Source organism: Geotrypetes seraphini, chromosome 5 (genome assembly GCF_902459505.1).
Source record: "Geotrypetes seraphini chromosome 5, aGeoSer1.1, whole genome shotgun sequence".
NCBI classification, from domain to species: domain Eukaryota; kingdom Metazoa; phylum Chordata; class Amphibia; order Gymnophiona; family Dermophiidae; genus Geotrypetes; species Geotrypetes seraphini.
In genome coordinates this window covers 223,671,898-223,694,526 of record NC_047088.1, presented here as the reverse complement: position 1 = coordinate 223,694,526, position 22,629 = coordinate 223,671,898, and the positions used below count along the sequence as shown (strand labels likewise).

At 44.5% G+C, this 22,629-nt stretch overlaps 1 protein-coding gene across 7 annotated transcripts in view; it reads left to right on the top strand.

Annotated features, from left to right (window-relative positions):
* The window catches only part of LYPD6B (LY6/PLAUR domain containing 6B), a 132,933-nt gene that overhangs the window by 44,934 nt on the left and 65,370 nt on the right, over positions 1 to 22,629 (top strand). For 2 of the 7 annotated variants that reach the window (XM_033947086.1, XM_033947081.1), the window contains exon 2: positions 2,469 to 2,599. The exons of 4 other annotated variants lie outside the window; for them this stretch is intronic. The gene's annotated coding sequence lies outside the window, so the exon portion shown is untranslated. Of the gene's footprint in view, positions 1 to 2,468; positions 2,600 to 21,662; positions 21,730 to 22,629 lie in introns of all 7 variants that reach the window. One more of the 7 variants, XM_033947083.1, reaches the window with a different exon arrangement.

Sequence of the window (22,629 nt, the reverse complement as noted above, 5' to 3'; positions counted from 1 at the left end):
TAGTGAATTCCAGACTAGATTAATTACAGGCGAAGTGAAGAAATATTTTTTCCAGTTTGTTCTATTTACTACTTAGTAGCTTCATTGTATGCCCCCTAGTCCTAGGAGGAGAATAAAGAAGAGAGATATTAGTGACTAGAGAAATGTCTTGCTGAAGGGCTAGAAGGTAAGGTTTGCCTTTTTGCGAATGATACCAAGATTTGTAACAGAGCGGACATCCTGGAGAGAGTAGAAAACATGAAAAAGGATCTGTAAAAGTTAGATGAATGGTCTAACATCTGGCAACTAAAATTCAATGCAAAGAAATGCAGAGTGATGCACTTGTGGAGTAGAAATCTGAGGGAACTGTTTGTGTTGAGAGGTGAGAGACTTAAATGCACGGACAAGGAGAGGGACATTGGGGTGATAGTGTCTGAGGATCTAAAGACAGCAAAACAGTGTGACAAGGCGGTGGCTGTAGCCAGAAGGAAGCTGGGCTGTGTAGAAAGAGGCATAACCAGCAGAAGAAAGGAGGTGTTGTTACCCCTGTACAGGTGAGGCTGTATCTAGCTAAGGTTGTAGAAAGACTTGAAGCGGTGCAGAGAAAAGCAAAAAAATTGGTATGTGGCTTGCACCGAAAAGGCATACAAGAAGAGACTAGAAGACCTGAATATGTATACTCTAGAGGAGAGGAGGGACAGGGGAGATATGATATAGATCAGTGGTCTCAAACTTGCGGCCCGGGGGCCACATGCGGCCCGCCAGATACTATTTTGCGGCCCGTGGCCTGCACTAGTGCTGCCTGCTCTTTGCAGCTTCCCCAATGGTCTCCCGCTCTTACCTTCAGATAATTACCGCAGCCTACAGAGAGGATTGCCGGTACTGTAGCAGTCCTTGCAGGTTGCCGTTGTCCTCAGCAGCACGTTCCCTCTGCTGCAATCCCACCCCTGACGTCACAGGAGGGGTAGGACCATAGCAGAGGGAACATGCTGCGGAGGCTGATGGCAGCCTGCAAGGAACGCTACAGCACCAGCGATCTTCTCTGCAGGCTGTGGTAATTAGCTGAAACTAAGATCGGGAGGCCAGGGAGGAAGCTGGAGGATACTGCAAAGAAGGGGGGAACATGCAGGCCTTCGGGGGGGGGGGGGAGATTTATAAACTATAAAGAGTTTTACCTCATGCAAAATTGTTATTTATTTTTCTGCGGCCCTACAAGTACCTACAAATCCAAAATGTGGCCCTGCAAAGGGCTTGAGTTTGAGACCACTGATATAGATGCTTAAATCCTTGAAAGATATTAATATAAAAACAAATCTTTTCCAGAGAAAGGAAAATGGTAAAACTAGAAGGCATGAATTGAGGTTGCGGGGTGGCAGACTTAGGAGTAATGTTATGAAATTATTTTTCATGGACAGGGTGGTAGGTGCCTGGAATGTCCTCCCGAGGGAGGTGGTGGAGATGAAAACAGTGATGGAATTCAAAAAAAGTGTGGAATGAACACAGAAGATCTCTAGTTAGAAAATGAATGGTATAAAACAAACTAAGGCCTGTACTGGGCAATCCTGCACGGTCTGTGTCCCATATATGGTGATTTGGTTTGGGATGAGCTGCGGAGGGCTTTGATAGAAGCTCCAGTGACAGGATAGTTAAGATAGGCTGGAGTGAGCTTCAGTGGGAAACTAACAACAGTACCGGGCGGACTTCTATGGTCTATTGTCCAGAAATACATAAGGAAAGACAATGTAAACATGAATATATGATGAGTGTGACTATTGGGCAGTCTGAATGGGTGTCAGGTCAAAACCGCGGAAGTCAAAGGCGCGCGCCGACAACTGAGCGCAGCATGGAGGCGTGCGCCGAAGAAAATAACTGTTTTTAGGGGCTCCGGGGGTGTGGGGGAGAACACCCCCACTTTACTTTATACAGATCGCACCGCGTTGTGGGGGCGTTGTGGGAGGTTTGGGGGGTTGTAACCCCCCACATTTTACTGAAAACTTCACTTTTTCCCTAAAAACAGGGAAAAGTTAAGTTTGCAGTATAATGAGGGGGGTTACAACCCCCCAAATCACCCACAACGCCACCGCGATCTGTATTAAGTAAAGTGGGGGGAGCTCCCCAACAAAACCCCCGTCGGAGCCCCTAAAAACTGTCATTTTCTTTGGCGCGCGCCTCCATCTTGTGCTCAGTTGTCGGCGCGCGCCTTTGTCTTCCGCGGTTTTGTCTATGAACCATCTGAATGGACCGTTCAGGTCTTTATCTGATGTCATCTACTATATTACTGTGTTGAAAAGTTTTATTTCAGCAAAGAGTTAAAGAAACTGCCTCGGTCATCTACAGGAGTGGCTTGTTTAAACAGTTTCAACCACAGTCTCTGCTTTACACCGCTGCTGTTTGCAAAGCACTGTAGCTAACCTGGGGGGAGAAAAGTACATCTTTTATGTAATGAATAATTCATCTTTTATTTAAATGTATCATTTGATCCTTTTCAGGTGTGCAGCAGCATGAATAGCGGGACTATTCTTGGTCTGAAAAGTAGTCTTGTTCCACAGTCCAGGGCCTTGCATTTAGGCTATTTCCCATTTCAGTTTTGGCAGTTCCTGTTCTATATGAATCTTTCACTGTAAGTTCTGTATTTCACACCAGCATGTTACATAATCGCCCTTTTCTCAAATATGCATAGTTTTGTGTTTCTTAAGTGTCACATTTTTACAGGTATCATGACCCTGGGTTTTGATTTTAAAATTCCTATTGTAAATATAGAAAATACCGAAGGGTTTACTTTGTTCTCCTCTTACCCCAGGGGGTGGATTGCTGAGGGACACGGAAGAGCCAGAAAGGGGGTGAGGGGTCCACCATGCTGGCTTCTGGCTCAGGAAAGAGCAGCATCGAGCTCCGCCTACCTGGAAGTGCTGCTGGCCATGGAGAGAGAGAACTGGCAGGCAGGAGAGAGAAAGGGATGGGGGATTGTATACTGCCTTTTTTAGTTTTACAATCATACTCAAAGCAATTTATATAAAGGTACTTCAAGCATTTTCCTTCTCTGTCATGGTGGGCTCACAATCTATCTAATGTACCTGGGGCTGTGGAGGATTTAGTGACTTGCCCAGGGTCACATGGAGCAGCACAGGGTTTAAACCTATAACTGCAGAGATTGTAGCTCTAACCACTACGCCATACTCTCCTACTAGGGCTCAGGTGCCATGGTGAAGAAGGAGGTGGGCCAGAAGAGGAGTAGCATGGTAGCCAATCTGGGAGCTCAGTGAGAAAATGAGGGGAATCAAAAAAGAGAGGAATCAGGAACCCTGACTGGCACCAAAATCGTACCAATCACGGCGCTCTAGAGGAGGAGAAGCCAGTGGAAGTGGGAGCAGCCCAGCGATGAGGAAAGAAACAGGCAAGCCCAGAGGAGCTTCAGGCTAGAATAGACAGAGGCAAGCCTGGGCTGAAGAGGAAGAAGCAGCTTTGGAGACCAGCAAGCATGCTGGAAGAGGCAGCAGAAGAGAGGGACCAGGAGGGAAGACAGAGCAATCCAGACCTGTGGGACCAGTGGAAAAACCAGGCAAGTCCAGGCAGGAGGAGGGGCAGTTTAGAAGAAGAATCAGGAAGAATGCAGGAGAAGAAAGCAGCTGAAGAGAGAGAGAGACCAGGAGAAGACAGTGGAGCATCAGAACCAGTCAGGAGAGCTGAGCTGCTAGACAGGGAAGGTGGTGAGCCCCAGCCTAGAAAGAGGGATGCACCCTATGGGAGAGGCCATAAGAGCCTGGGCCAATCAGAGTCTTAGACCTCTCCCTGGTGCAGGAAGGAGAAGGCTCGTCATTTTGAAGAGGCAGGCCTTCATTTGTAAAGGTATGGGGGGCAGGGAGTAGGTGGGAGCCCCAGTGGAGGGAGGAAGTGGGCATCCCTCCTGCCAACCGCTGAGCTATACTGAGCAGGAGCGCCCTTTGACACTGCTGGTTGGCGCTAAGTGGCTTCCTGAATGGCTCCTGTGAATTCTCATGAGAATTCTTAGGAGCCATTCAGGAAGCTGCTTAGTGCCAACCAGCAGTGCCAAAGCGTGCTCCTGCTCTGTATGGCTCAGCTGTTGGAGGCTGGAACTCCCGGTAGACAGTGACCGATCGGATTAGTAGTGGGCAGAAGTGCTGAAACCTCGCTCCTGCCCACTACACCTCTGGACCACCAGGTGTTCCAGCGGCAGAGGAGGTACGATAGACAAGGCAGGGAGGGGGGGACAGACTGGAGAGCTTGAGAGGGAGGGAAGGAGACTGTGTAGTGCCTGGCAGGGAGGGGGCTGGGTGCAGAACCTGACAGAGGAGGGAGGAAAGGGGGTTGGGTGCAGAGCCTGACAGGGGAGGGAGGGGGCGCTGGGTGCAGATCCTGGCAAGGCAGGGCAGGGCAGGGCACTTGAATAGTAAGCCGCCCGACTTATATTTGAGTCAACCATTTTTCCTTCTTTTTGGGGAAAAATGGGGTCTTGACTTATATTCAGATCGACATAAGAACATAAGCAGTGCCTCCGCCGGGTCAGACCATAGATCCATCCTGCCCGGCAGTCCGCTCCCGCGGCGGCCCAAACAGGTCACGACCTGTTTGAATCACCAGAAGGGGCTCCCTTGCCACCTTGGTTTCTCATTGAAGTCCTATCTTCCCATCGAAGTCCTAACCCTCCGGTCTTGCACATGCACGACCTGGTTGGGTTTCTATACTTATTACCTGGTTAGCTTTCTATACTTGTGTTACATCCCAGCTCCTCCCTCAGTATCCCACGATCCCTTTATCCCTCAGGAATCCGTCCAATCCCTGTTTGAATCCCTGTACCGTACTCTGCCTGATCACTTCCTCCGGTAGCGCATTCCAAGTGTCCACGACCCTTTGGGTGAAAAAAAACTTCCTTGCATTTGTTTTGAACCTATCTCCCTTCAGTTTCTCCGAATGCCCCCTCGTACTTGTTGTCCCCTTCAGTCTGAAGAATCTGTCCCTATCCACCCTCTCTATGCCACTCATGATCTTGAAGGTCTCTATCATATCTCCCCTGAGCCTCCTTTTTTCCAGAGAGAAGAGCCCCAGCCTATCCAACCTCTCGACGTATGGGCAGTGTTCCAGCCCTTTTACCAGTTTCCAGCCCTTTTACCAGTTTCGTTGCTCTCCTTTGGACTCTCTCAAGTACCGCCATGTCCTTCTTGAGGTGCGGCGACCAATACTGAACGCAGTATTCCAGATGTGGACGCACCATCGCTCGATACAATGGCATGATGACTTCCCGCGTCCCGGTTGTTATGCCCCTCTTTATGATGCCCAGCATCCTGTTGGCTTTTTTCGAGGCTGCTGCACACTGTGCAGATGGCTTCAGTGATGCATCCACCAGCACACCCAAGTCTCTCTCAAGTCTGCTGTCTCCCAACAATGCCCCCCCCAATTTGTAGTTGAACAACGGGTTCTTTTTCCCTATATGCATGACCTTGCATTTTTCCACGTTAAAGCGCATTTGCTATTTGTTTGCCCAGACTTCCAGCTTGTCCAGGTCCCTTTGCAGGTCCTCACACTCCTCCCTGGACCTAACTCTGCCGCACAGTTTGGTATCGTCTGCAAATTTTATAACCTCGCACTTTGCCTCCTTTTCAAGGTCATTGATAAATATGTTGAAGAGTAACGGCCCCAGCACCGATCCCTGTGGCACACCGCTTGTGACTCCCTGCCAGTCAGAATATTGGCCCTTCACTCCGACCCTCTGCAGTCTACCCGACAACCAGTGCTTGATCCATCTGTGCACATCCCCTCCCACCCCGTGGTTCCACAGCTTCCTAAGCAGCCTTTCATGTGGCACCTTGTCGAAAGCCTTTTGAAAATCGAGGTAAATGATGTCTATGGGTTCCCCATTGTCCACCCAACTGCTTATTCCCTCAAAGAAGTACAGAAGGTTCGTTAGGCACGACCTTCCCTTACAGAATCCATGCTGGCTTATTCTCAGTAGGCCATTTCTCTCGATGTGCTCGCAAATGCCGTCCTTGATCATAGCTTCCACCATCTTCCCTATAATTGAAGTCAGGCTCACCGGCCTGTAGTTCCCGGGGTCACCCCTCGATCCCTTCTTGAAGATAGGTGTGACATTCGCCAATTTCCAGTCCTCTGGTACCTCACCAGTTTTCAAGGATAGGTTGCAAACATGCTGGATTGTGCCCGCTATTTCTTGTCTTAGTTCCTTCAGAACCCTTGGGTGGATCCCGTCCGGGCCCGGTGATTTACCGCATTTTAACCTGTCTATCTGTTTGAGGACATCCTCCTTACTTACCTCTATGTGCTCCAATTTTTCGGCCTGTTCCCCACTCATGAGCTCCTCTGAGTCCGGTATATTAGATGTGTCTTCGCTCATGAAAACCGACGAGAAGAACATGTTCAACTCTCAGCTACCTCTTTATCCTCCTTAATCACTCCCTTCCTATCCCCATCGTCCAACGGCCCCACCTCCTCTCTTGCTGGTCGCTTCCCCTTTACGTAACTGAAGAATGCCTTGAAGTTTTTCGCCTCCCTGGCCAGCCCCTCTTCGTATTCCCCTTTCGCTTTTCTAACCTCTCGGTGGCATTCCTTTTGGCATTTCCTGTGCGCCTGGTGATTTTCCTCCATTGGGTCCTTTTTCCATCTCCGGAAGGATACTTTTTTGTCATTTATTGCCCTCTTTACTTCAGTTGACATCCAAACCGGGTCCTTTGATCGCTTGTTCTTGCAGCCTTTCCTGAAACTGGGGACGTACATTCTTTGTGCTTCCTGCAGGGTGTCCCTGAATAGGGTCCAGACGCTTCCACAGTCTCCATCCTAAAGATGTTTCTGAGCTTCCTCCCCACCATTTCCCTCATAGCAACATAGTTCCCTTTCTTGAAGTTGAGCGCAGTTGTTGCGGTCCTCCTTACTATGGGTGTCCCCCTTTCTAATGTGAATCTGATCGCGTTGTGATCACTGTTGCCTAGTTATTCAAGTATATACGGTACATATTCAAGTATATACGGTACCGCCTTTCCTTTTCTATACCTCCCACCACCTTATATACCATATGCAACTTGACACAAACTTGCTATTGGGATGGGTGGCTGGGGAAAAGCCCAGAGGAGGAAGTGGAGTTAGGTGCACATGCAGAATTTGGAGAATTTATAGAAGTTGCAAATTCAGAGTCCTTTACTGCACTGTTTAACCAAAGGGAAGGCAAGTTGTAAACAGACCTTTTACCACTTCTGCTCTCTCCTTCCACAGTATGGACCTGGTGGACTGGACATATAGATTACAGTGCTCCCCTGCGAATTCGCGGTCTGTGATACGCGGTCCCGGTCATTCACGGTATTTTCTGACCGCGAATGACCGGGCATGAGAGGGCAACCGGAGAGGCAGGAGAGGGCAGCCAGAGCGCCGGCGAGTGAAGGAAATAATTCACAGTATGCTCCGACCACCTCTTCCTGTACTAAAGTCAGGCCTCACGTCTTTCAACACTGTTTTGAGTTGGAGCACTGTGTTATTTAAAAGCTCTACAACTGGATGCAGCACGGGTTTTTCTCATGGTTCGAGTTTTTTCCCCGATAATTGAAGCAGTTCAGCTTGATAGCTGAGAATTGTGGGGCTTTGACTTTATATGCCTTGCCTGTGTTTCTGAGGCTCGTTTTCAATAAGAACTGTGATTATTCCCAGGAGCTCTAGACAACTCAGTGTTTAAAGTTTTGTCAGAGTGTTTAAGTTACTAATAGTATTAGTGTTGACAAACAATACCGTGAAATAATTTTTTGCAAGTAAATTGAAGGACATACAGATTACACATGACATATAGTTTTCTGCAGATCCCAGTGGTTTTGTACATTGCAATTCTGTCCTCTGGTCTGACTGCTGAAACGAGGCCTCATGTAATCCTCTTATTTAGTGTTTGCTCATTTCTGTGTACACAAATGCCTGAATGATTTTTTAAAATAATTTCTTATGTAACTGGATGCAGTCCAGCAATACTTCATTCCATTAAAAGTCTATTGTTTATTGCAGGGGTGGCCACACTTTTGGGGCTTGCGAGCTACTTTTAAAATGACCAAGTCAAAATGATCTACCAACAATAAAATTTAAAAAAAACACAAAGCACACTGTACACAGAGAAAATGTGAATTATCATTTATATTCCGGGTTTTTTTTCAAAGAGATTAGGGCAGATGACTTTATGCAATGTCACCTTAGTAACAACTATACAAAAATAGACAAATATACCCCCTCTCTTTTTACTAAACCACAATAGCGGTTTTTAGCGCAGGGAGCTGCGCTGAATGCCCCACGCTGTTCTCGACGCTCATAGGCTTCCTGCACTAAAAAACGCTATTAAGGTTTAGTAAAAGGGGGGCCATAGTGCAAAATATAGACAGCGGATATAAATTCAGACATATTTTGATCACTAAATTGAAAATAAAATCATTTTTCCTACCTTTGTTGTCTGGTGATTTCATGAGTCGCTGGTTGCACTTTCTTCTTCTGACTGTGCATCCAATATTTCTTCCCTTCTTTCAGCCTCCTGTTTGCTTCCTCTCCTCCAGACCTCATTCCCTCCACCAACTTTTTCTTCCTCTCTCCCTGCCTCTCCCCTTTCTTTATTTCTCCCTGCCCCCTTCTTTCTTTCTGTCTCCCTGCCCCCTTTCTTTCTTTCTGTCTCCCCTTTCTTTTTTTCTGTTTCCCTTCTTTCTTTCTGTCTCCCGCTACCACAGCCATTGGGTAACAGGCCTCCAAGCTGCCCGCTGCCGAGTTGTGAGCTCTCCCTGCTTCTCGACACGGTAAACAGAAGCGCCGGGCCGACCAGCCTTCCCCATGACATCAATTCTGACGTCGGAGAGGAAGTTCCGGCCAGCCAGGCAGCGATTGGCTAGCCCGGAACTTCCTCTCTGATGTTAGAATTAACATCGGGGGGGAGTTGGTCGGCTCGCCGCTTCTGTCTACCGCATCAGGAAGCAGGTAGAATGCGAAGGCAACACGAGTCTATCATGGAGCCCGGGATGGGCTCCGTGATTGACTCGCGTTGCCTTTGCAATCTACTGGTTGATCGCGATCGACCTTTTGGGAACTCCTGGTTTATTGGAAGCTTCTATTCTTCTACTAATGACTAGGGAGTCAATTCTAATTGGTTTGCATGAGCTCCAGTAATGGTGTTACAATACATGAGCTAAATATATGTGAATCTTACCTTTTTATACCATCTATATACATATGCTATAATTATTGTTTCTGTATTGTCATATACTAGTCTTTCTTTGTATTGTTTGTAAGTTCACCCTTTTGTGTTCCAAGTGTGTGTGTGTGTGTGTGTGTGTGGGTAGCCTGCTGTTTCCTCCCTGTTGCTATGCCCCCTAAATATTTCAGTCATCTGTACGTGATTGTAATTTACCTTGAGCTCAGATTCGGAAAGATAAGGATTTTTAGTATATGACCATAAATATGAACACCTTTCTTTTGCATTGTCTAAACCAATTGTTTCAAACCTGTGATTCCTTGGCTTTTGGTGGTCTATAACAGTGTTTCTCAACTTCTTCAAGCCAAGTACCCCCTAAGTCTAACAAATATAAACCGAGTACCCCCACCCAAGCTCCACCCCTGACCCCATCCCCATAATAATAGTACTAACTGTAATGTAATTTCTTCTATCCATTTTTTTATATTCACACAATATAATCTTATTAATACATAATGGTAACCACAAAATTAAAAAAACACAAAGCTGTACACAGAGAAAATCTTAATTATCATTTATATTCTTTTTTTTTTTTTTCAAAGAGGTCAATGCAGATGACTTTTAAACTATGCAATGTCACCTCAGTAACCCCTTTCCTTCCCTTGTACCTCTAATTTTAGGGGCAAAATAGTTGTGGATGCAGGTATGGTGATAGCAAAGGTTGGGGGTGGGATCAGACTAAGAAGTAGCCACAGAGGCCAGAAGGAGAAGCTGCCACACAGGGCCGAAGCAGAAGTGGTTTTAGAGTTAGAGCCAGAAGTGCCAGTGGAGTTTGGAAGAAGGACATTGATCAGAACCAGCATCAACTGGGAATAGCTGTGAAGCTGCCACGGATGAGGAGATGGACTCCTAATAGGAGAGAGGTGGTGGTGAGTCTAGTAGGACTGGTTTAAAGGGGAAGAGAATCTGGTGGGGACTGATTGACATTTAAGGGGGAAGAGAGAGGGAGAGACTGGTGGGAGTTAGCTGGAGGAAGAGATACTAATGGAGCCTACCTGGGAGAAAGAAGGGGAGGGGTTGGGCAGATAAAGACTGGTGGGAGCTAATGTACTGAACTGGGCAGAAGTGGGGATGGACTGAGGTTTCTGAACATTTTGAAGATTAATAACAGATTTACACAGCTAAAAAGTTTGGGAACCTATGCTAAACATTCTTTACTGCCACTGTAGACAAGCTTAATCTATCAGATCCAATTCTTATAGGTGATCTAGTGCTCCCATTCACTAGTAAGAATTGCCATACTGGGACAGACCGGAAGTCCATCAAACCCAGTATCCTGTGGGGCAGTGGTCCCCAACCCTGTCCTGGAGGACCACCAAGCCAATCAGGTTTTCAGGCTAGCCCTAATGAATATGCATGGAGCAGATTTGCTTGCCCTGTCACTTCCATTATATGCCGATCTCTCTCATGCATATTCATTAGGGTTAGCCTGAAAACCCGATTGGCCTGGTGGTCCCTCCAGGACAGGGTTGGGGACCACAGCTGTGGGGAACCCAGGTCCCAAGTACCTAGCTAGGAATTTGTTAGTGCCACTTCTGGAAAGTAGTAATCTGACTTTTCCCACAATGACAGTTTCAGAATTCCATTAAAGGCTTGAAAGAGCCTTATATGTTAATTTACCTTTGATTTCTCATTGTCACAAGCACAAGCTTTTCAAGTCTATCTTGGCTGTGTGACAGAACTGGCAAAGTCCTGCTTCATTGCTTCCTGACGCTGTGCACGGGGGAATGCTGCTCACCAATGAGTTTACAAAAACTTTGGGCTCTTTTTACAAAAGCGCGCTAACGGTTTAACGCACGTAATAGCGCGCGCTAAACTGCCAGACTCACTAGACGCTACCGCCTCCTCTTGAGCAGGCGGTAGTTTTTGGTCAGCGGGGGGGGTTAGCGCGTGATGAAAAGTAGCGCGGCTTTGTAAAAGGAGCTCTTACTGTTAATGCCATAACTTTGTAAAAAAAAAAAGTCTTGGGATCCCTAGAGGGGGTGTTCTTTTTCTGGTAAGGTATTAAGGTAAGCTGTGGTCCTGATGTTAATCAGCATAATTAATTTGGAAACACAAACTTACAATTAGAATTTTTTTTAAAAGCATGGGGTGTTCTTGGTCTTGACATGAGATAGAAGGTGACCATAACCTGTATTAGCACACTTTCTGCACAGTTGCCTCCATAATGTAGGCTTGCATAATCATTAGCTGAGGAACATCAGGAAGCCATAAAGGAAAACAAAATCCTAAGTAGATATATATATATATTTTTAAACTGACCTTCTTTGTATCAGTCTTTAATGTCAGCCCTGTTGGAATATATATATGTATATGCATATATAGTCCAGCAGTTATTTTCCTTCCTAATTTCTGCATTTGTGATACTAAGATCCAGGGAGGAGGTTCAGGATTCCAAATTCCTCCTGCATAACCTGAGAGGAACCAGCTTTGCGGCAGTGGGTGACCAGGACACTATGTCCAGAATTCATAACAAAAAGAAGGAACAGCCTAGTTAGAACAGCAGGCTGGGAACCAGGGAAGGAAGGTGATTAAGGCAGGTCATGACCTGTTGGGCCGCCGCGGGGGCGGACTGCTGGGCAGGATGGACCTCTGGTCTGACCCGGCAGAGGCACTACTTATGTTCTTATGTTAATGTTTTGATCCCCCGCCACCCACCCCCACCCCGTGATCATAGGCAAATCGCATAACCCTCAATTGACTCATTTACAAATTTTAGCTTTTGTAAATGAGGAATTCTATGAGCATCGGAGCATTTAGCACTCTGGTCTGCGGTAGAAATCTCTACCGCAGCTTAGTAAAAGGGGTGGGAATAATTTTATAAACTGCTATATCCTGTCTTCTTCTCTCCAAGCTGAAGAGCCCTAATCTGTGTAGCCTTTCTTCATAAGGGATGTGGCCCATCCCCATTATCATTTTTGTTACCCTTTTCTGAACTATTTTCTCGTTCTGTGAGAGATGGGACAACCAGAACTGCATACAGAACCAGAACTCAAGTTGTGATCACAGCATGAACCCCTATTAAGGCATACTATTCTCGATTTTGTTCCCCATTCCTTTTTGAAAATTTTTTCAAAAAAGTCTAGTTGATTTTATAGCCGGTATGGCACACTGGAACTGAAAATGTCAATGTCTGCAGTGACGCAAAGATTTTTGTTCCGTGATTTATGAGTCCTAATTCAGAACCCAGCAATTTGTAAAGGAGTGGGAATTATTTTCCCTATATGCATCATTTTGCACTTGTCCACATTACATTTTGTCCATAATTTAGAATGGCCAGTCTGAGCCTCACAGGGTCCTGCTGTAATTCCTAATAATCCTCTAAAAATCAAAAGAAGATGCTGATCAGTTGTTTTTTTTTTCTCCTAACGAGTGTTGTGGCTGACTTCCTATTTTGCTGTTTTTGTTGGCTTTTCATTATTGCCTTGATATTTGAATCACTCTTTGAAATCCTGTTAGTGCTTTTCCAACTCCTGACGCAGGCATTCATTATGTTGCCAAAATAGGGTTGTGTTGACTCATTTCTGCACCTTGGACTCTGTGACTCGTCTAACTGGCATCTGTCAGCGCTTAAGTAGCGCTTAAGTGTTCTTAGCATCCTAGTGTTAGGCACCAGTGTATTAGGCCAGAGTTTTCTTGGCCTAATTTACTAGCGCCTAATACAGACACTTAACAACAACTAAATCATACCATGCCTATTCTCTGCCCCTAACCATGCCTGCATCGTGGGTAGGCACATGTAGGTGCCTCGACTTAGGCGTTGTTAGGTGCCATGCCGAATTCCATGTACAACTTTAATTAATAATTTTTAATTAGCTTTTAATGACATTTTCAATGATCATGCCATTGAAGCTAATTTAAAAAAATGGAGTTGCATGCAAAATTTGGCTAGGCACTGCTGACCTAGGCACTGTTTATAGAATCAAGACTTGTATTTATGTGATAATTAAAAGTTTTGTACTCTCTTTGGACTTTGTGTTGTGGAGGGGAAGTGAAAGTGCGTGCAAGGTGGGGGAGGGGTGAGAAGGAGCGGGGGCAGAGAGGAGGAGAGGTGCCAGCACCCTCATCAAGATGGCGCCTGGGGTGGTCCGCCCCCTCCACCCCCCTTACTACGCCACTGGTTTCTACATCATCTGGAAAGGTAATTGAATTGTCTTTCAGACATAGATGTAAATTGTGTAGTGGATGAACAGGAAAAAAAAGTGTCTTTTAAATGCTGGAAATGTACCTTGATGCCGGCAACAAATGATGAATCTGTTGCAGTAACAGTAAGATGCTTGAGCAGCTGGGCACATGATGGAAGGACGTTGCAGATGGTAGGAGTCTGGTTAGCAGACAAGACTCTTGTTGCCACATCAAAGGCAGGCAAGACACAAATGATGTAGTTCACTTAAATTCAAAAGCAGCTTCTGCAGTTTTTTTAAAATCGTTGAATTGAGTTGCCCGTTGTCTAAGATGTAAGTTTTTACCTATTAATACTAGTCTCAAGTTTTTAGAGAATAACATGGGGACAAAGTTTGTCCATGTCCCCATTGTCTATCTCTGTCTTGACTCCACGGTTATCCACGGGTCCTGTCGCTGTGTCATTCTCTACTTTTCAGTTGTACATGCAAAAGGTCTGCTTCTCAGTTCAGAAAGAGTCTCTGATAAGAAAGGGTTCTGATAAGAATCAAGTTTAGATCACTTCTAGGAGCTTAGACGTGTATATTATATCATATAAGTGGCTAAACAGAAAGAGCTTTCAAAAAGATGAAACTTATGTGGTGCGGCAGCCTTAATTTTTGTTTGACTACTAAATTATGTAAAAGATTTTTTGCTAATAGCACTGCTTTAAAAGAGACTTTTGGGGAGGAAGAGGAAGATGCCTTAGTCCTCTTGAGATGCACTGGTGATACTAAGAGGGGTATTTTGCTTCTGTAGATGGACCTCTGGTAACTCTAATTACAGAAAGAAGAGAGAGGCAGCAGACGGCAGTGTAGAGGTGGCTGTCTGTCACTAGGCAGTTTCATCAGTTGTTAATTCAACCTTTGTGAACTCTTTTTATTTTTTTGCTTGCAGGCTTTTCAATACAGCTGCCTTTATTCATTAGCTATCAAATGATCTTGCCCATTGTCAATGAATTCTGAAAAAGCTCTCATTCAGAAAGAGCGAGCAGGAAAGAACGCTTTGATGTTTGCGTTTGGGTCATCATTTAGCTAGCTCTGCTCTGATTTCAAATTCAGTTCATGTATTGATGGCCCTGTAAAACCAATGCATTGGCTGTACACGCGTTGTTGGTTTTTTTTTTTAATGCTGTTGTACTCCAAAGTACGGACTCTGAGCTGAGTTAATAGGAAAATGGTGTCTGTCATGTGTTTGTCCCGGGCTCTGGATGATTGCCACTGTAGCCAACAAGCCTTATGGAATGCAAGTCCTGATATTTGAGCTGTTCGCTGCTGGGCATATTAGCAGCAGGATGAAGGTATCTCCTTTTCTGTCAGGTGTATACAAAGAATGTTGTTGTTGGAAGTGCACTGCAAGGAATGGTGACTTTATGGTTCCCGGCTGGACTAATTTTCGGATGGAGACCAGCAGATGTAATCTGCCTTCTCATTAAGGTGACCCCATTCCTACCTCTTCTTGTAATGATGTTACAGGAGCACTTGGAAATTTTCATGCGAACACTATAAGCAGTGTGTCGAGGGAAACCCAGGTTAAGTGGAGACAGGTGGTGTAGCATAGAATTCTGTTCTGTTTTTCTGTCCAGGTTGCTCCACATTTTGGTAGACTTTGAAAGAGAAGCTCGTTGCAGAATGAGCATGTTATGTGGAGGATAGGACTAGATCAGTGATCTCAAACTCAAACCCTTTGCAGGGCCACATTTTGGATTTGTAGGTACTTGGAGGGCCTCAGAAATAAATAGTTAATGTCTTATTAAAAAAATGACAATTTTGCATGAGGTAAAACTCTTTATAGTTTATAAATCTTTCCTTTTGGCTATGTCTTAATAATAATATTGTCATTTATAGCTAAAGAGACATATGATCAAGAAACTGTTTTATTTTTCTTTTGTGATTATGATAAACATACCGAGAGCCTCAAAATAGTACCTGGTGGGCCGCATGTGGCCCCCGGGCCGCGTGTTTGAGAACACTGGACTAGATGTACAAATAATTTTTTCCCAGGACACAAGCTGAAGAAAACCTTTTAATATTGGCGGATTGTACAGTGAAACTAGAACCTCTGTGTATGTAAAGTTAAGGTTAACGCTTGGTATTGTAAGTATGGCACATTGTAATCCATTTGACTATACAGGTATACTCGCATAGGTAAACCTGTAACCCGTTCTGAGCTCACTGGGGAGAATGGGATAGAAAATAAAATGAATAAATAAATAAATATACCTGGCTCTGTAAGAGAAAGGGAAATGGGGTTGAGCCTCAAAGCAGTTTACATACAGGCATTTTCCCTATCTGTCCCAGTGGGCTCACAATCTATCTCATGTACCTGGGGCAGTGGAGGATTAACCCCCCGTCTTTTACCAAGGCGCGCTAGCCGATTTAGCGTGTGCTAAATATTAGCGCGCACTAAACGCTAACGCGTCCACAGAATTGATTGGGCGCGTGGGCATTTAGCGTGCCTTAGTAAAGGGACCCCTACATGACTTGCCCGGGGTTCGACCCACAACCTCAGGGTGCTGCTGAGGCTGTAGAGGGGGAAAAAAGCCTGTGTGCCTTTCTCTGTGCATCAATTCCTGTTAGATGGGGAATGCTTAAATTAGCTGAGACCTGCATTCTTGCAATGCACAAGAATTGCAGGGGCAACCTACATGCATGCTTCTGTCCGTCAACTTAAGCACACCCTAAGGAACGGTGATGGGTCAAAAGCGCGCGAGGACAAAGGCGCGCCGACAACCGAGCGCAGACAACTGAGCGCAGGGCTTAATCGTGCCGAAGAAAAATCCTATTTTAAAGGGCTCTGACGGGGGGTGTCTGGGGGGGGAACCCCCCACTCTACTTAATAGGGATCGCGCTGCCTCACGCTGCCATGTTGGGGGAGTGTGGGGGTGTAATCCCCCCCCCCCACATTATACTGAAAACTTAACTTTTTCCCTAAAAAAAAGGGAAAAAGTTAAGTTTCCAGTATAATGAGGGGGGTTACAACCCCCCAAACCCCCCCCCAACGCCAGCACGATCTCTATTAAGTAAAGTAGGGGGGGGATTCCCCACCAACACCCCCCGTCGAAGCCCTTTAAAATAGGGTTTTTCTTCGGCGCGATTAAGTCCTGCGCTCAGTTGTTGGCGCGCCTTTGTCCTCGCGCGCTTTAGACTATGAACCCTAAGGAACATCTCAACCTGGCTCAGTGTGTGGTGGTCCACAATGCACATGTTTTTAGGAGCACTGGAGATAAGTAGTTGTTGGAGTGACAATTTACATGGGGAAACAACTGTTGGCCTGCATAAGCGGCTTTAACAATTACCCTTGGAATATACTGTCATTTGTGCTGTAAATCTGTGTTTTTTGTGAGTTAAATATACACAGTCGTTTGGTAGCCTAAAGGTATGAGGTCTGCAAAGAAAGTTCAATGATGCTATATGACATGTGTTTGCATTGTACTGAGCGTGTCAAGCTCTGCTATGCAATTACTGATGTAGGACGCTATACTTAGCTCTTTTATGGTAGAGACACCTGATATCTCTGGAGTATGACAGCAACTTGTTTTTGTTAAACTTATATATGCTAGGAGCTGGGATGGAAAAATATTTATGAAACTTGGGCACTAATCAAACTTACCCCCTCTTTTAAAGGCTGCACCGCCGAGCAGTGGGAGCAAAATGCCATGCTACCCGTTCTATTCCTATGGGCTAAAAAGTAGGGGAGGAGGTAGATTGCATGCCCTCCAGGGACAGGGGAATACCTAGTGTACCTGAATGCAACTCACCCTGAGCCAATACTGAAAAACTGTGAGTTAAATCCAAATTCAAATTGATAAAACTCAAGTTTCAGGAGCCAGGGAATAGTCTCATCATGTTTTATGCCTTTCCTCGTTTTCTTTCTTTTCAGCTATTGCTTTTTTAAAATGCCGTTACTGTTTTTTTTCCTGTAACTATTAAATAACTTGCCATCCTCATTCTGAAGGATTTGCAAACCTATACTAAAATTTATTTTGAAGCTCTCATACTATATGGGGGAGGAGGGGGGAGGGGTCAATAACTGAGCATGAGTTAATGCTCACACGGACCAGACAGTGGTACTTGACTGGCTAGAGCTGGATATCTGATTAAGCTGCCTTGGCACTATCCAGTTAGGGCTGGAGCAGAGTTTAGGTCAGGGATTTCTAAGCTTGTCCTGGGGGAATCCCCAGCCAGTCAAGTTTTTAGGATAACCACAATGAATATTTGCAGGAGATTTGCACGTAGTGAAAAAAGTGCATGCAAATTTCTCTCATGAATATCCATTATGGATATCCTGAATATCTAACTTGCTAAAGGTTCCCCAGGACAGGTCTGGGGACCACTGGCTAGGTGGAGCAAGGAGTTACTCAGTTCCAGTGATTTTCAGTTTACTGTTCTGACTTATAACATAAGAACATAAGAAGCGCCATCTCCGGATCAGACCTTCGGTCCATCTAGTCCGGCGATACAGGTCTGAAAATTAAGTGGATAACCTTCCCCAACCTCTTGTTTCATTACCCAGCCCTTTTATTCGTTTATGAATTATATTTAATCCTCTTTTTTCCCCTCCCCTTTTCAAACGTATTATTTTATTAAAACTAGAACTAATTGTCTTGTTTTTAAATTTCTTATTTTAATCTAATTTTTTAACTAAATGCAAATCGCATTGGATTTGGATTTTGCAATCAAATCAAATATTTTAAATAAACTTGAAAGAATATCACCAACACCCAGATAAGTGTTGGCAGCTGCCCAGTCCCTGACTATTCTGCATCAGTATCAGGGGACCTCCCAGCACTGAATATCTGAATATAACATACCCACAGCATTCAGTGTTAAAAACAAACAAAGCACTATCTGCCATGAGCTGAACATCATGGATGCTGTTTAGAAACATTGCGCTGAAGTGACGTGTCGAGGGCAGTGGTTCCCAACCTTGTCCTGGAGGACCGCCAGGCCAATCGGGTTTTCAGGCTAGCCCTAATGAATATGCATGGAGCAGATTTGCATGACTGTCACTTCCATTATAAGCAAATCTCTCTCATGCATATTCATTAGGGCTAGCCTGAAAACCCGATTGGCCTGGTGGTCCTAGACCAGGGTTGGGATCCACTGGTCTAGGGCACAGAACTGTAGCTGACTTTACATACGCATTTTCATCAGTGTTGCGCTGATTGCAGGTTCAGTGCAGTCTCATCTCATAGATGCTTTCTTAGCAGCAGGTCTTTGCTGGGCTTTTCCTGGACCCTTGCTTTTTTCACCTTATGGCATTAAGTGGTTTGAAATACAAATGATTTGAAAAAAAGCATGTAAATAATAATGTATAATGAAAGTGCATTGCCATGATATCACATGCTGTTAGTGCCCAAAGTCCCTCAGAACTGTTTGTAGAAGGAGCACATTTATTAGGGTTTCTTAGTCATCTCTATGAAGAGATTCACCCAAGGCTGTGTGTAACAGATGTAACATGACATAAGCAACTTAACCAGGGCTGGCATAAGGGACTGTGGCACCCTGAGCCATCTTTGGCTGGCGCCTTCCCAGCACCACAATCTAGTATCTCCTCCTTCCCCTCCCCATAATCTAGTATCTCCCTTTCTCTCAAGTCTGCCATACTCCTGGACCAGAGGAAGCACTGACTCAAGGCACTTATTTATTTATGTATTTGTATTTATATAACACTTATGACCAAAGTGGTTTACATTCAGGTACTCAAGCATTTGTCCCGGTGGGCTTACACTCTATATAATGTACCTTTGGGCAATGGGGGATTAAGTGACTTGCCCAGGGTCACAAGGAGAAGCATGGGATTTGAAGCCGCAACTTCAGGGTGCTGAGGCTATAGCTCTAACCACTGCGCCAATATATCAGTGAGGCATCTGTCCCCCTAGAAGTTTGAAGGTAGATGGGACTAGGATCTTTGCGCCCTTTATCACCAGCACCCTGGGCCAGGGCCTCACCTGATTCATAGGCTGAGCCAGCCCTGGTAGTAACAGTGGTGATGTGATGTGAATCAGCCTGCTAATGCATCAAATACGCCAGTGTCTCGCAAACTTTGTTGAGCCGGAGCATACTAAACCTAGTGTCCCCAGCTCGAGACACCGGGATTACAATTTTATATAGACTTTTAATAAACATTCCTGTACCTTGTACATTCCATTCTGCAGTCTTGTTTTGGTTTTCTTGAAAATGACAGGAAATGATTATGCAGTGCAATAGGTTACGAGTACAATTGGTTGTGGACAAGAGATCAGTATAGTGTGTTAATAGTTATCTGCATTTTTGTATAGTCAGTATTGACTTTGAAATTATGTTACATATTTGCTGGGCTGTAAGGACAAGTGAAGTGTTGGCTAATCTTGAGGATGAGAAGTAGAGTTCCAAAAATACGTGTATTAGTGCTTCTGAGGATCTAGTGTACCATATGTGGAATAAGATGCAGATTATTTGGAATGATATTCTGGAGGTCATAGGTAGCCAATGAAGTTTCTGATAGCATACCATTAGTGAACTGAATGTCTTTAGTTTGAAGATCAGCCTGATTGCTGTGTTCTGAACAAGCTGTAATTGGTGCAACTGGCTGCTGTTTAGGCCTGCATATAGAGAGTTGCAGTAGCCAAGTTGTGATAAGATGAGCATGGCGAAGTGTTGTTCAAAAAAAGAGGGGTCTGGTCAGACGTAGTCATTTCATGATGTAGAAGGATTTGTTCCAAAGATTTGAGATTTGTGGTGCATAAGAGAGTGGAGTTGAGGATGGCATGAAGAGAGAGGGAGCTGGGATCAGAAATCAGCAGGACCAGCAACACGAAGAGGAGCAGGATGATGACAGTACTACCATGGTACACAAAAAGTGACTCCCCTTCAAAAAAAAAAAAAAAAAAAAAGTAGCGCTCTTATAACATCAATGATTGGTTATCACAGTGGGTCGGGTATTTATTTTTGTTCTAGGATTGTACCTGACCCACTGTGATAAGCAATCATTGATGTTATAAGAGCGCCACCTACTGGATGTCTCTTGTACCCCTGAGGCAGGCTCTAATGCTGAAACACGACTGTGTTGGGTCCACAACATAAATTGAATTCAATATATGATAGAGACTGTTCTATTAATTCTTTTTAGTTTTTATTTTTAATAAATATTTATTCATTTAATTCAGTGGTTCCCAACCCTGTCCTGGAGGACAATCAGGCCAATCAGGTTTTCAGGATAGCCCTATTGAATATGCATGGAGGAGATTTGCATGCCTGTCACTTCCATTATATGCAAACATCTCTCATGCATATTCATTAGGGCTAGCCTGAAAACCCGATTGGCCTGGTAGTCCTCCAGGACAGGGTTGGGAACCACTGATTTAATTTATCTCTGGTTGATGTGTACAGTGCCATCCCCACTTGTATCATATCTAACATTCATACACCCACAGTTACACCAGCCCTAGAGCTGGCCCAACCATGGACACCTCTATATGTGGCAGGGACTTATAGAATTCTGTAAGTTACACATGTAAGAGTCTTGCCTACGCTCCACCCATGGGTACACCCCTTGCATTTATACACTATGCCACTTAAGTGCACCCTTACAGAACAGTGTTTAAGTGCTATATGGATACATTTCCCTCCCCCTTTTCTTTTCTCTCTTGTTCCCCATCCCCTTCCCTCCTGCATTCACTTTTCTCTCCTCCTCCACCCCTTTGTACTCTTGTATCATTTCTGTTGTTTCCTCAAGGGATTTATTTCCTTTTTTTGCTCTACTGAATGTTAGATATGCCAATGGGTTACATTAATATATACATAATGGAACCCAGGTGCTGTTATATAATAGGCTTTCACTGTGCATTATTGGGGACACCTAAGCGGAGTCATCCACTAAGTTTCGTATTTCCCCAACCCTGAAGCTGCCAAGAATTTAAGTAAGTAAAATATGAAACTAGGCTGCTGTATGTAGCTATTTAACGGTGGTGAAATTTAAAAACATTTGATTAAGCTACCTAGTTAGTTAGATCACTTCTGAAAATGGGCCAGAAATACTGTAGTGTTCTTTTAAAAGCATCAATATGTGCCGTCTGAACCTTTGTACTTTTTAATCAAGCCCAGAGCTGGCAAGATTAGATATTAAAATGTGAGCTGCCTGTGTGCTTAGGGCTGTTTGCAGTGCATATCATCAGGATTACAACGTGGGTGCTGTCGATATTGTTTAGAGGGGCTTTGTTTAATTTTCTAAGGGTCATTCCTGTTGTTGAAGGCTTCAGTTTGTTTTATTGTGTGTGCGTTCCTAATCTCGTGTTACACTTTCCTAGATTTACCCGGGGATGCTCATGTAACCAGGAGAGTAGTGGCAATATCCTCTTGAGAATTAGGAACAAGGTGAGTTCTGTCCTGGAGAAAGAGACTCTGCTCACCCAGAGTTTGGTAAGCTGTACATAAATAGGAAAGATCAATATGTCTGTTCTGGCCATTTTAGAAGCCCTTTTACTAAGCTGCCATAGTAAATGAATAGCCCCCACTTCCAGAGGGGCTACGTCATGGGGTGATTGACTACACACTCATTCTGCACCAGGACTAGCTTTCTGCACACACTGTAACTAAATCTGCTTCTTATATCTTCTTTAACTGTGTAAAGTCCCAGTTGACACATCTCTTCCATCTCTGCTTTCATTGGCTTTGCTTGATATCTCGTAGAGGTATCCCCTCCGTTTTTTGATTTAACTTTATAAACCACTTGCCTTGAGTTTAGCCTCCTATCTGTTTATTCCAACGGACTCTGTACCATCCATCTTGTTCCCATTTAATATCTGCACTTGGTCCCGCGGCTATAGGATAAGCTGTAATATAGAAAAGCATTAGCATCGTATCTAGGTTATTTGAATGTTTTCGCGTGTGATTATTAGGTGTTTCATCAGTGTTTTGCTGACATTGTATTATAGCTCTCATTTGAATTTCGGTGCTGTATATTTTTGAAACTGTTTCATGGTAATCCTGTTATTAAGTTTCAATTTGCTGGTTTTTGAGTTTATATCACTCATTGAATTTGCGCAAATTTGGTCTTTTTGCTACTGTTATGCTATTAACAAAACTGTAAGCTTTACGACGGATTGCACTTGCTGTATAGCACTTTGGGTGAATCTCTTCATAAAGGCGGTTTATAAATCCCAATAAATAAATAACGTGGGACTTCACCATATTCTAAACCCATTTCTAATGCAGCTCATAAAATACGCATTTGTTTATTAGGGTGAATTTGTGGCTGTGTGCTGTTAGCATTCA